This window comes from Psammomys obesus, unplaced genomic scaffold, assembly GCF_907164565.1.
Source record: "Psammomys obesus unplaced genomic scaffold, mPsaObe1.curated_primary_1811, whole genome shotgun sequence".
NCBI classification, from domain to species: Eukaryota; Metazoa; Chordata; class Mammalia; order Rodentia; family Muridae; genus Psammomys; species Psammomys obesus.
Window position 1 is genome coordinate 4,102,356 of NW_026586662.1, and position 8,452 is coordinate 4,110,807.

Sequence of the window (8,452 nt, forward strand, 5' to 3'; positions counted from 1 at the left end):
TAGGGGAAGTATTCCTCCCCTTCTATTTGGCCCTAGCATATCTCATCAGGACTGGCTGCCTTGTCTTCCTCTGTAGCCTGGCAACACTGCACCCACAGGGGGAGGTGATCACAATGCCTGTCACTGAGTTTAGGCCAGAGAAAGCCCCTGCTCCTTTATTAGGGACCCCACTTGGATGCTGAGACCGTGGGCTATATCTGAGCCAGAGTTTTAGGTCCTCTCTATGCATTGTCTTTGGTGGGGTATCAGTCTCTGTAGGGCTTCCAGGGCTCAGATTTTTGGTTTTTGTTTGTTTGCTTGTTTTGTTTTGGTTGTTTTTGTTTTTATTTTTTTTCTCTGTTGATCTCCTTTTGGAGTTTCTGTCCCCTCCAGGTCTTTCTAGTGCCTCCTTCTTTCATAAAATTCCATGCCCTCTGCCCAATGTTTGGCTATGAGTCTCAGCCTCAGCTTATCAGTAGAATCTTTCAGGGGACCTATGTGGTAGGCTCCTGTTCTGTTCCCTGTCTTTTCCCACTTCTTTTTTTTAATTTTTTTTTACTATTAATTATACTTTATTCATTTTGTATTCCCCCATAAGCCCCTCCCTCCTCCCCTCCCGATCCCACCCTTCCTCCCCCTTCCTCATGCATGCCCCTCCCCAAGTCCACTGATAGGGGAGGTCCTCTTCTCCTTCCTTCTGATCTTAGTCTATCAGATCACATCAGGAGTGGCTGCATTGTCATCTTCTGTGGCCTGGTAAGGCTGCTCCCCCCTCAGGGGGAGGTGATCAAGGAGCAGGCCAATCAGATTATGTCAGAGGCAGTCCCTCTTCCCTTTACTATGTAACCCACTTGGACACTGAACTATCATGTGCTAATCTGTGCAGGGGTTCTAGGTTATCTCCATGAATAATCCTTGGTTGGAGTATGAGTCTCTGGGAAGTTCCCTGTGTTCAAGTTTTCTGGTTCTGTTGCTCTCCTTGTGTGGTTCCCATCCTCTCCAGCTCTTACTATTTCCCACTTCTTACATAAGATTCCATGCACTCTGTCCAACAGTTGGCCATAAGTCTCAGCATCTGCTTTGATAGTCTGCAGGGCAGAGGCTTTCAGAGGCCCTCTGTGGCAGGTTCCTAGGTTGTTTCCTGCTTTCTTCATCTTCTGATGTCCAGCCTCTTTGCCTTTCATGATGGGGATTGAGCATTTTAGTCAGGGTCCTCTCTCTTGCTTAGTTTCTTTAGATGTACAGTTTTTAGTAGCTGTATACTATGTTATGTCTATATGAGTGAGTATATACCATGTGTGTCTTTCTGCTTCTGGGACAGCTCACTCAGGATGATCCTTTCTAGGGCCCACCATTTACCTGCAAATTTCATGATTTCCTTATTTTTCATTGCTGAGTAATACTCCATTGTGTAGATGTACCACAATTTCTGCATCCATTCTTCAGTTGAGGGGCATCTGGGCTATTTCCAGATTCTGGCTATTACAAATAAAGCTGCTAAAACATGGTTGAGCAAATGTCCTTTTTGTGTACTTGAGTCTCTTTTGGATATATGCCTAGGAGTGCTATAGCTGGATCTTGAGGAAGCAGTATTCCTAATTGTCTGGAAAGTACCAGATTGATTTCCAGAGTGGTTGTACAAGTTTACATTCCCACCAGCAGTGGAGGAGGGTTCTCCTTTCTCCACAACCTCTCCAGCATGTCACTTGAGTTTTTGATCTTTGCCATTCTGATGGGTGTAAGGTAAAATCTCAGGGTCTTTTCATTTGCATCTCTCTGATGGCTAAGAATGTTGAGCATTTCTTTAAGTGTTTCTCTGCCATTCTATATTCTTCTACAGAAAATTCTCTGTTTAGCTATGTATCCCATTTTTTAATCGGAATACTTGATTCATTGTCTTTTAACTTCTTTAGTTCTTTATATATTCTGGATATCAGCCCTCTGTCAGATATAGGGTTGGTAAAGATCCTTTCCCAGTCTGTAGGCTGTCATTTTGTTCTGACGACAGTGTCCTTTGCTTTACAGAAGCTTTTCAGTTTCATGAGGTCTCATTTATTAATTGTTGATCTCAGAACCTGTGCTGATGGTGTTCTGTTCAGGAAGTTGTCTCCTGTGTCAATGAGTTCAAGGCTCTTCCACACTTTTTCTTCTAACAGGTTTAGTGTGTCCATTTTTATAATGAAGTATTTGATCCACTTGGACTTTAGTTTTGTGCAGGGTGATAAGTATGGATCTATTTGCATTTTTCTACATGCAAACATCCAGTTAGTCCAGCACCATTTATTTCTTTCTCAGCCCTTTTGTCTTTTGTATACAGGAGGGCTATTGATCTTTTCAGGTTAAGTTTGTATCCAGCCACTCTGCTGAAGGCATTTATCAGCTGAAGGAGTTCTCTGCTAGCATTTTTGGGGTCACTTGTGTACACTATCACATAATCTGCAAATAGTAATACTTTGACTTTTTCCTTTCCAATGTGTATCCCCTTGATCTCCTTTAGTTGTCTTATTGCTCTGGCTAGGACATCATGTACTATGTTGAATAGATATGGAGAGAGTGGATAGCCTTGCCTTGTCCCTGATTTCAGTGGGATTGACTTAGGTTTCTCTCCATTGAGTTTGATGTTTGCTATAGGCTTGCTGTATATTGCCTTTACTATCTTTAGGTATGTGCCTTGTATTCCTAATCTCTCCAAGACTTTAAACATGAATGGATGTTGGATTTTGTCAAATGCTTTTTCAGCACCTGAGGAGATGATCATGTGGTTTTTTTTTTCCCTTCTGTTTGTTTAAAGGGTGGATTACATTGATGGATTTCCATATATTGAACCACCCCTACATGACTGGGATGAAGCCTGCTTGGTCATGGTGGATGATATGTTTTATGTGTTCTTGGATTCGGTTTGCAAGTATTTTATCAAGTATTTTTATATCAATGTTCATAAGAGAGATAGGTCTGAAATTCTCTCTCTCTCTTTTTTGGTGGGTCTTTGTGTGGTTTAGGTATTAAGGTTACTGTGGCCTCATAGAATGAGATTGGTAATGTTCCTTCTGTCCCTATTTTGTGGAATAGTTTGAAAAGTATTGGTGTCAGTTCTTATTTGAAGGTCTGGTAGACTTCCGCGCTGAAACCATCAGACCCTGGGCTTTTTTTGGCAGGGAGACTTTTGATGGCTGCTTCTATTTCCTCAGGGGATATAGGACTATTTAATCTATTTACCTGTCCTTGGTTTAGCTTTGCTAAATGGAATCTATTACGAAAATTGCCCATTTCATTTGGATTTTCAAATTTTGTGGCATATAGGCTTTTGAAGTAAGAATTAATGACTGTTAGAATTTTCTCAGTGTCTGTCTTTATGTCTCCCTTTTAGGTTCTGATTTTGATGATGTAGTTGATTTCTCTCTGCCTTTTAGTTAGTTTGGCTAAGGGTTTATCTGTCTTGTTGACTTTCTCAAGAACCATCTCTTGGTTTCATTGATTCTTTGAATTGTTCTATTTGTTTCTAATTTATTGATTTCTGTTCTGAGTTTGATTATTTCCAACCGTCTCCTCCTCTTGGGTATGTCTGTTTCTTTTTTTCCAATTTGCATTTTTTAATTGCTACGAATGATGAATGGTTTTTGAGGTACTTCTTGGGCGTTATTATTCTTTATATTGAGAATTCTCTGATTCGCTGCCTCTCCAACTTTTTAATTGGGTCATTTGTTTCTTTGACTCAATTTTTGGGTTCTTTGTTTATTCTGGATATTAATCCTTTGTCGGATATATAGCTGGCAAAGATTCTCTCCCGCTCTGTGAATTTCTTCTTCATTCAAGTTATTGACTGCTTCCTCGGCTGTAGAGAAGCCTTCTAGTTTTTTAAAGTCTCACTTGTCAATTGTTGACCTTATTTCCTGAGGTAACGGAGCCCTTGTCAGACAGTCCTTCCCTACACTTATGTAGGATACTGCCTAGGTTTTATTCTGGTGATTTTAGTGTTTCAAGTTACAAACTGTGGCATTTGTTCTATATGGATCTAACTTTTATACAGGATGATTGATATGAGTCTAATTTCATTCTTTTGCTTAAAAACATCCAGTTTCCCCAGTACCATTTGTCGAAGATGGTGTCTTTTTTCCAATATATGATTTGGTCATTTGTCAAAAATCACATGACTTCAGTAATAAATACTCATGTTTGGTTCTTCTGTTTTATTCCATTGGTAAATCTGTCTATTTTTGTGTAAGCTTAATATTTCTTTACTATAGCTCATATACATATATTTTCTTAATTGCTAAGAATGATGAATGGTTCCACATATGTGCATGTGTATGTGTGTGTGTCTGGAATAGGATCTCCCCAATATTCTTTTTGCTCAGCATTGCTTTGGCTATCCAGGATTGTTTCTGGTTACATATAAATTTTAGAATGTTTTTCTATTTTTCTGAAGGATGTTGTGGATATTTTGATTGGGATTACATTGATTCTATAAATCAATTTTGGTAAGATTATCTTTTTTTACGATATTAATTCCACCAATCCATGAACAGGGGATGTCTTTCTCAATTTTCTCCCCCAAGGATTTTAATTTTTCACCGTAGACATCTTTCACCTCCTTGGTTAGGTTTATTTCAAGACATAGTATTGTCTTAGATGATACTGTAAATGGAAGTATAGTCGTGCTCTCTCGGCGTGTGTATTGGTGGTGTATAGAAGGACTACTGATTTTTCTAAGTTGATTTTGTATGTTACTACTTTGCCGAAATTGTGGGTTTTATCCACGTTTTCTTATGGGTTTTTGAGGAACTCTTGTGTACAGCTAATATCATCTGCAAATAGGAATAATTTGATAAATTTATTTTTAAACTCATGTATGAGATTAAAAATGAATAACATAGGAAAATTAGTAAGCGCACAAATATGTGGAAAGCAAGCAGCACCTTGAACACTGGGTGTGTCAAAGAAAAAGATAAAAGAAAAATCAAAATAATACCAAAATAACAAAAATCTGATCATTCTACAGAAAACTTGTGGAACTGAGTAAAAAGCATTCTGAAAAGACTTTAGATTTATTTAATGTATTTATCTTATACATTATACCAAAAAAAAAAAGTGGGCTGAGATGGCTCAGTGGCTAAAGACACTTGCTTCCAAGCCTGAGAACCCAAGTTCCATCCCCAGTCCCACATGATGAAAAAAGAGGTCAAACTTCTTCAAGTTACCCACTGATTTCCACCTGTTTGCACCCCAACCTCCCACAAATAAAGAAGTGTAATTTTTGAAAGGGATAAAGAAATGTCCCAAACAAATGCATGTTTTACCTCAAGCAACTGGAGAAAATAAAACGAACTATATCCACAGTCAGCAGAAAAAAAAATCAAAGAATGCTTATAATGATAGAAGGAAATAAAATAGAGAGGGAAAAAATAGAAATGAACAGACTGAGTTTAGTTATTTTCAAAGATTAGTAAAATTGGAAAACCTTCATCTAAACTTTAAAAAAAAAGGACAAAGTAGATATATTCATAAGTGAAATAATGAAGATATCACCACCAATTCGACAGAAAGAGCAGCATCATGAGACTACTGTAAACAACTATGTCTCAATGAACTGGATTAGCTAGAAGAACTGAATTCTTAGAATCAATTAGGATAAAGTTGAAGATACATGAAAATTAATAGATCACGAACAAATAAGTGATTGAATCAGTGTGGAAAAATCTCCCAGGAGAGAAATGCTTACAGTCTGTTGACGTCACTGCTGAATTCTAACAATGTTTGAAGAACTAATGGCAAACCTCCCCACACTCTTCTAAAAAAAAAAAAAAATTAAAGGGAGTAGCTACCTTTAATCTCCTAATATCAGGACAGCATTACTGTAATACCAAAGCCAGATGGTGACTTTATAAGCCATGAAAATTAAAGGCCAAAACCACTAATGAATACAAATATAAGTTTTCCCAAGAAAACGTGAGTAAGCCAAATTCAGCAATATATTTCTAAGACTGTAAACCGTAAGCAAGTATGATTTATCTGTCAGGTACAAGGACGGCTCAATATACACATAAATTTATCACATGGGCTGGGGCATAGTTCAGTAATTGACTACTTCCGTGTCATATACAAGGCTCTGAATCCAAATTTTCAGCACTACTAAGTAACATAAATCACTACACACAGCAGACAATATTAACAGAACGGAGGACAAAAGCCACCAGTCATCTTGAATAGTGCACACAAGGAATATGAGCAAATTCAACATCCCTTCAGGGCAACAAATCTCAAAAAATTAAGGGCAGACCCAATGGTTGTGTCCACATATGAGGCATCCAGATCTCACATCATAAGTAATGGGGAAGGGTTGAAAGTCTTCCTTCCAGGACCATGTAGACAGCGGTGCCCACTGGTGTTTCTACTCAGCCCCATACCAGAAGTTCCAGAGCACAAAAAATGAAACTCAAGATGTTTGTTTTGGAAAGGAAGAATAAAATAAAATAATCTCTTTGCTGATAGCATAATCTTATAGACAGAAGCTTCTAAAGATTTTTTAAAAAATGATAAAGCTAAGGATAGAGAAAAACTGCAGCATATAAAATCAGCTTACCAGAAGTTTTTATTTCCAAAGACTACCATTCATTGTAGGAAAAACTTAGGGCCAGCAAAATGGCCCAGTAGGTCAAAGGGCATGTTGCAGAGGCCTGACTATCATTCCCTAACCCAAGCGGACCCACACAATCAGTTCCTGAAGGTGGTCCTCTAACCTGCACACATGCACACAAATAATAAATTATCAAATGTATCATATTTAAAATGGAATTAAGAAATGGTCTACGTATGGCAGCATCCACCGGTTAAATGCTGAGTATAAACGTAATTAATGAGATAAATGATTTTTAAATTGAAAAACTAGAAAACCCTGATGAAAACCATTAAAGGCTGCAAAAATAAATAGATTGATACACCATGGTTATGTGTTAAAATAATTAACATTGTTACAATATCCATGCCACTCAATGCGATCTGCAAATTCACTGCAATTTCCACCAGAAGAGAATAAAAAAAAAAATCCTAAAATTCATATGAAATCATAGAAAGAGATTAAATAAACAAGATAAGATTGCATTAAAAAATGTCTACAGAGTTCTAACTTTCTAGTAAATTATACTACAAACAACTCAGACAATCTTGTATTATATTTTTGGAAAGACACATAGTTCAATGGAATAGAAAGGAAGCCCCAAAATAAGGCAATGTATATATGGTTATTTAATTTTTGACAAAAGAACAATAAATTGACAATGAAAAAAAAAAGTCTCTTCAATAAATATTATTGGCATATGTGGATATTGCTGTGCTAATAAGAAAAATATGGGCATTTGTAACGCACTAAAATCAAGTCAAGAGAAAACAAATTTTAAATGTAAAACTAGAGGCCATAAAACTTCAGAAGAAAACAAGGAAGGTGTTCCTTCACCTTGGACTTAGCAGTAATTGGGGTCAAAGGATCATAACATCAAAAAAAAGAGGTAACAATGGATAAAATGAAGTGTGAAAAAACTGCTCGTGTGCACACACACACACACACACACACAAAAGAGCCTGCAACAGGGGGAAGGCTGTCTCTCTCTCTCTCTCTCTCTCTCTCTATCTATCTCTCTTTCTCTTTCCTACTTGAGTTTAGTCTTTATTAAAAAAAAAAAAGAATCTTCATATAAATTTGCTTTAGCTCTCAGCAGCCCATTCCTGAGCACTAAGGAAGCTTGTCTTCTTTGGAGGAACTTGATCTTCTGGGCAAGGGACATTTTGGGAGGGTTCTGCCTCTTCTTCACTTCTCTCTTGTACTGGATTCTCTTCAATAGCAGCATGAGCTTTCTTAGCATCTCTTCTCACATCTGGAGTTTCATTGTTCTTTATGTACTGAGAGAACTGTCTCTTATACACATCTCTACCTTCCTCCATTAGGTAACACATGCAGTCTACAACATTCTGACCCATGATGCGCTTCCAAAGGACTATGGCACTGCACTTGCTTTCAGCATCATAACCAGGTACCGTAAGGGGTAGACAAGCCTCCATCCACAGCTCCCATCAAGACCTCAAAAACTTTATCATCAGTTGTACTTCGAGCAAGACCTGCTTCCAAATAGCAAATGAAGGCAGCAGGCTGACCATCATCAGTGCTTCCCACATTTATATACAGTCACCTCTACCTGGCCTTCATAGATCCGGTCCATACCAAACCTACTGAGAAGCTTGTGGGCCAGCAGCATAATCGGTCAGACAAACTTTCACATTGTATTTTGTTCATTCGCATGCATATGCTGTAAAGTCTATCATATAACTTTCTGTATAGATTTACACAATCTAGCGCATGATATCTCAATTAGTTATACAAACAATCACCCTGTATTTGGGTGTATTTGTTGCCTTCTAAATCTCACTTGATATCTCTCAAAGTAGGCCTTATTCTTGACAGTTCTCACAAACTCATCCTGTG

At 37.8% G+C, this 8,452-nt stretch overlaps 1 pseudogene; it reads right to left on the reverse strand.

The window, feature by feature from the left end:
• Nucleotides 1–7,677: 7,677 nt before the first annotated feature.
• On the reverse strand, nucleotides 7,678–8,225 carry LOC129672859 (60S ribosomal protein L5-like; annotated as a pseudogene).
• Nucleotides 8,226–8,452: the final 227 nt, after the last annotated feature.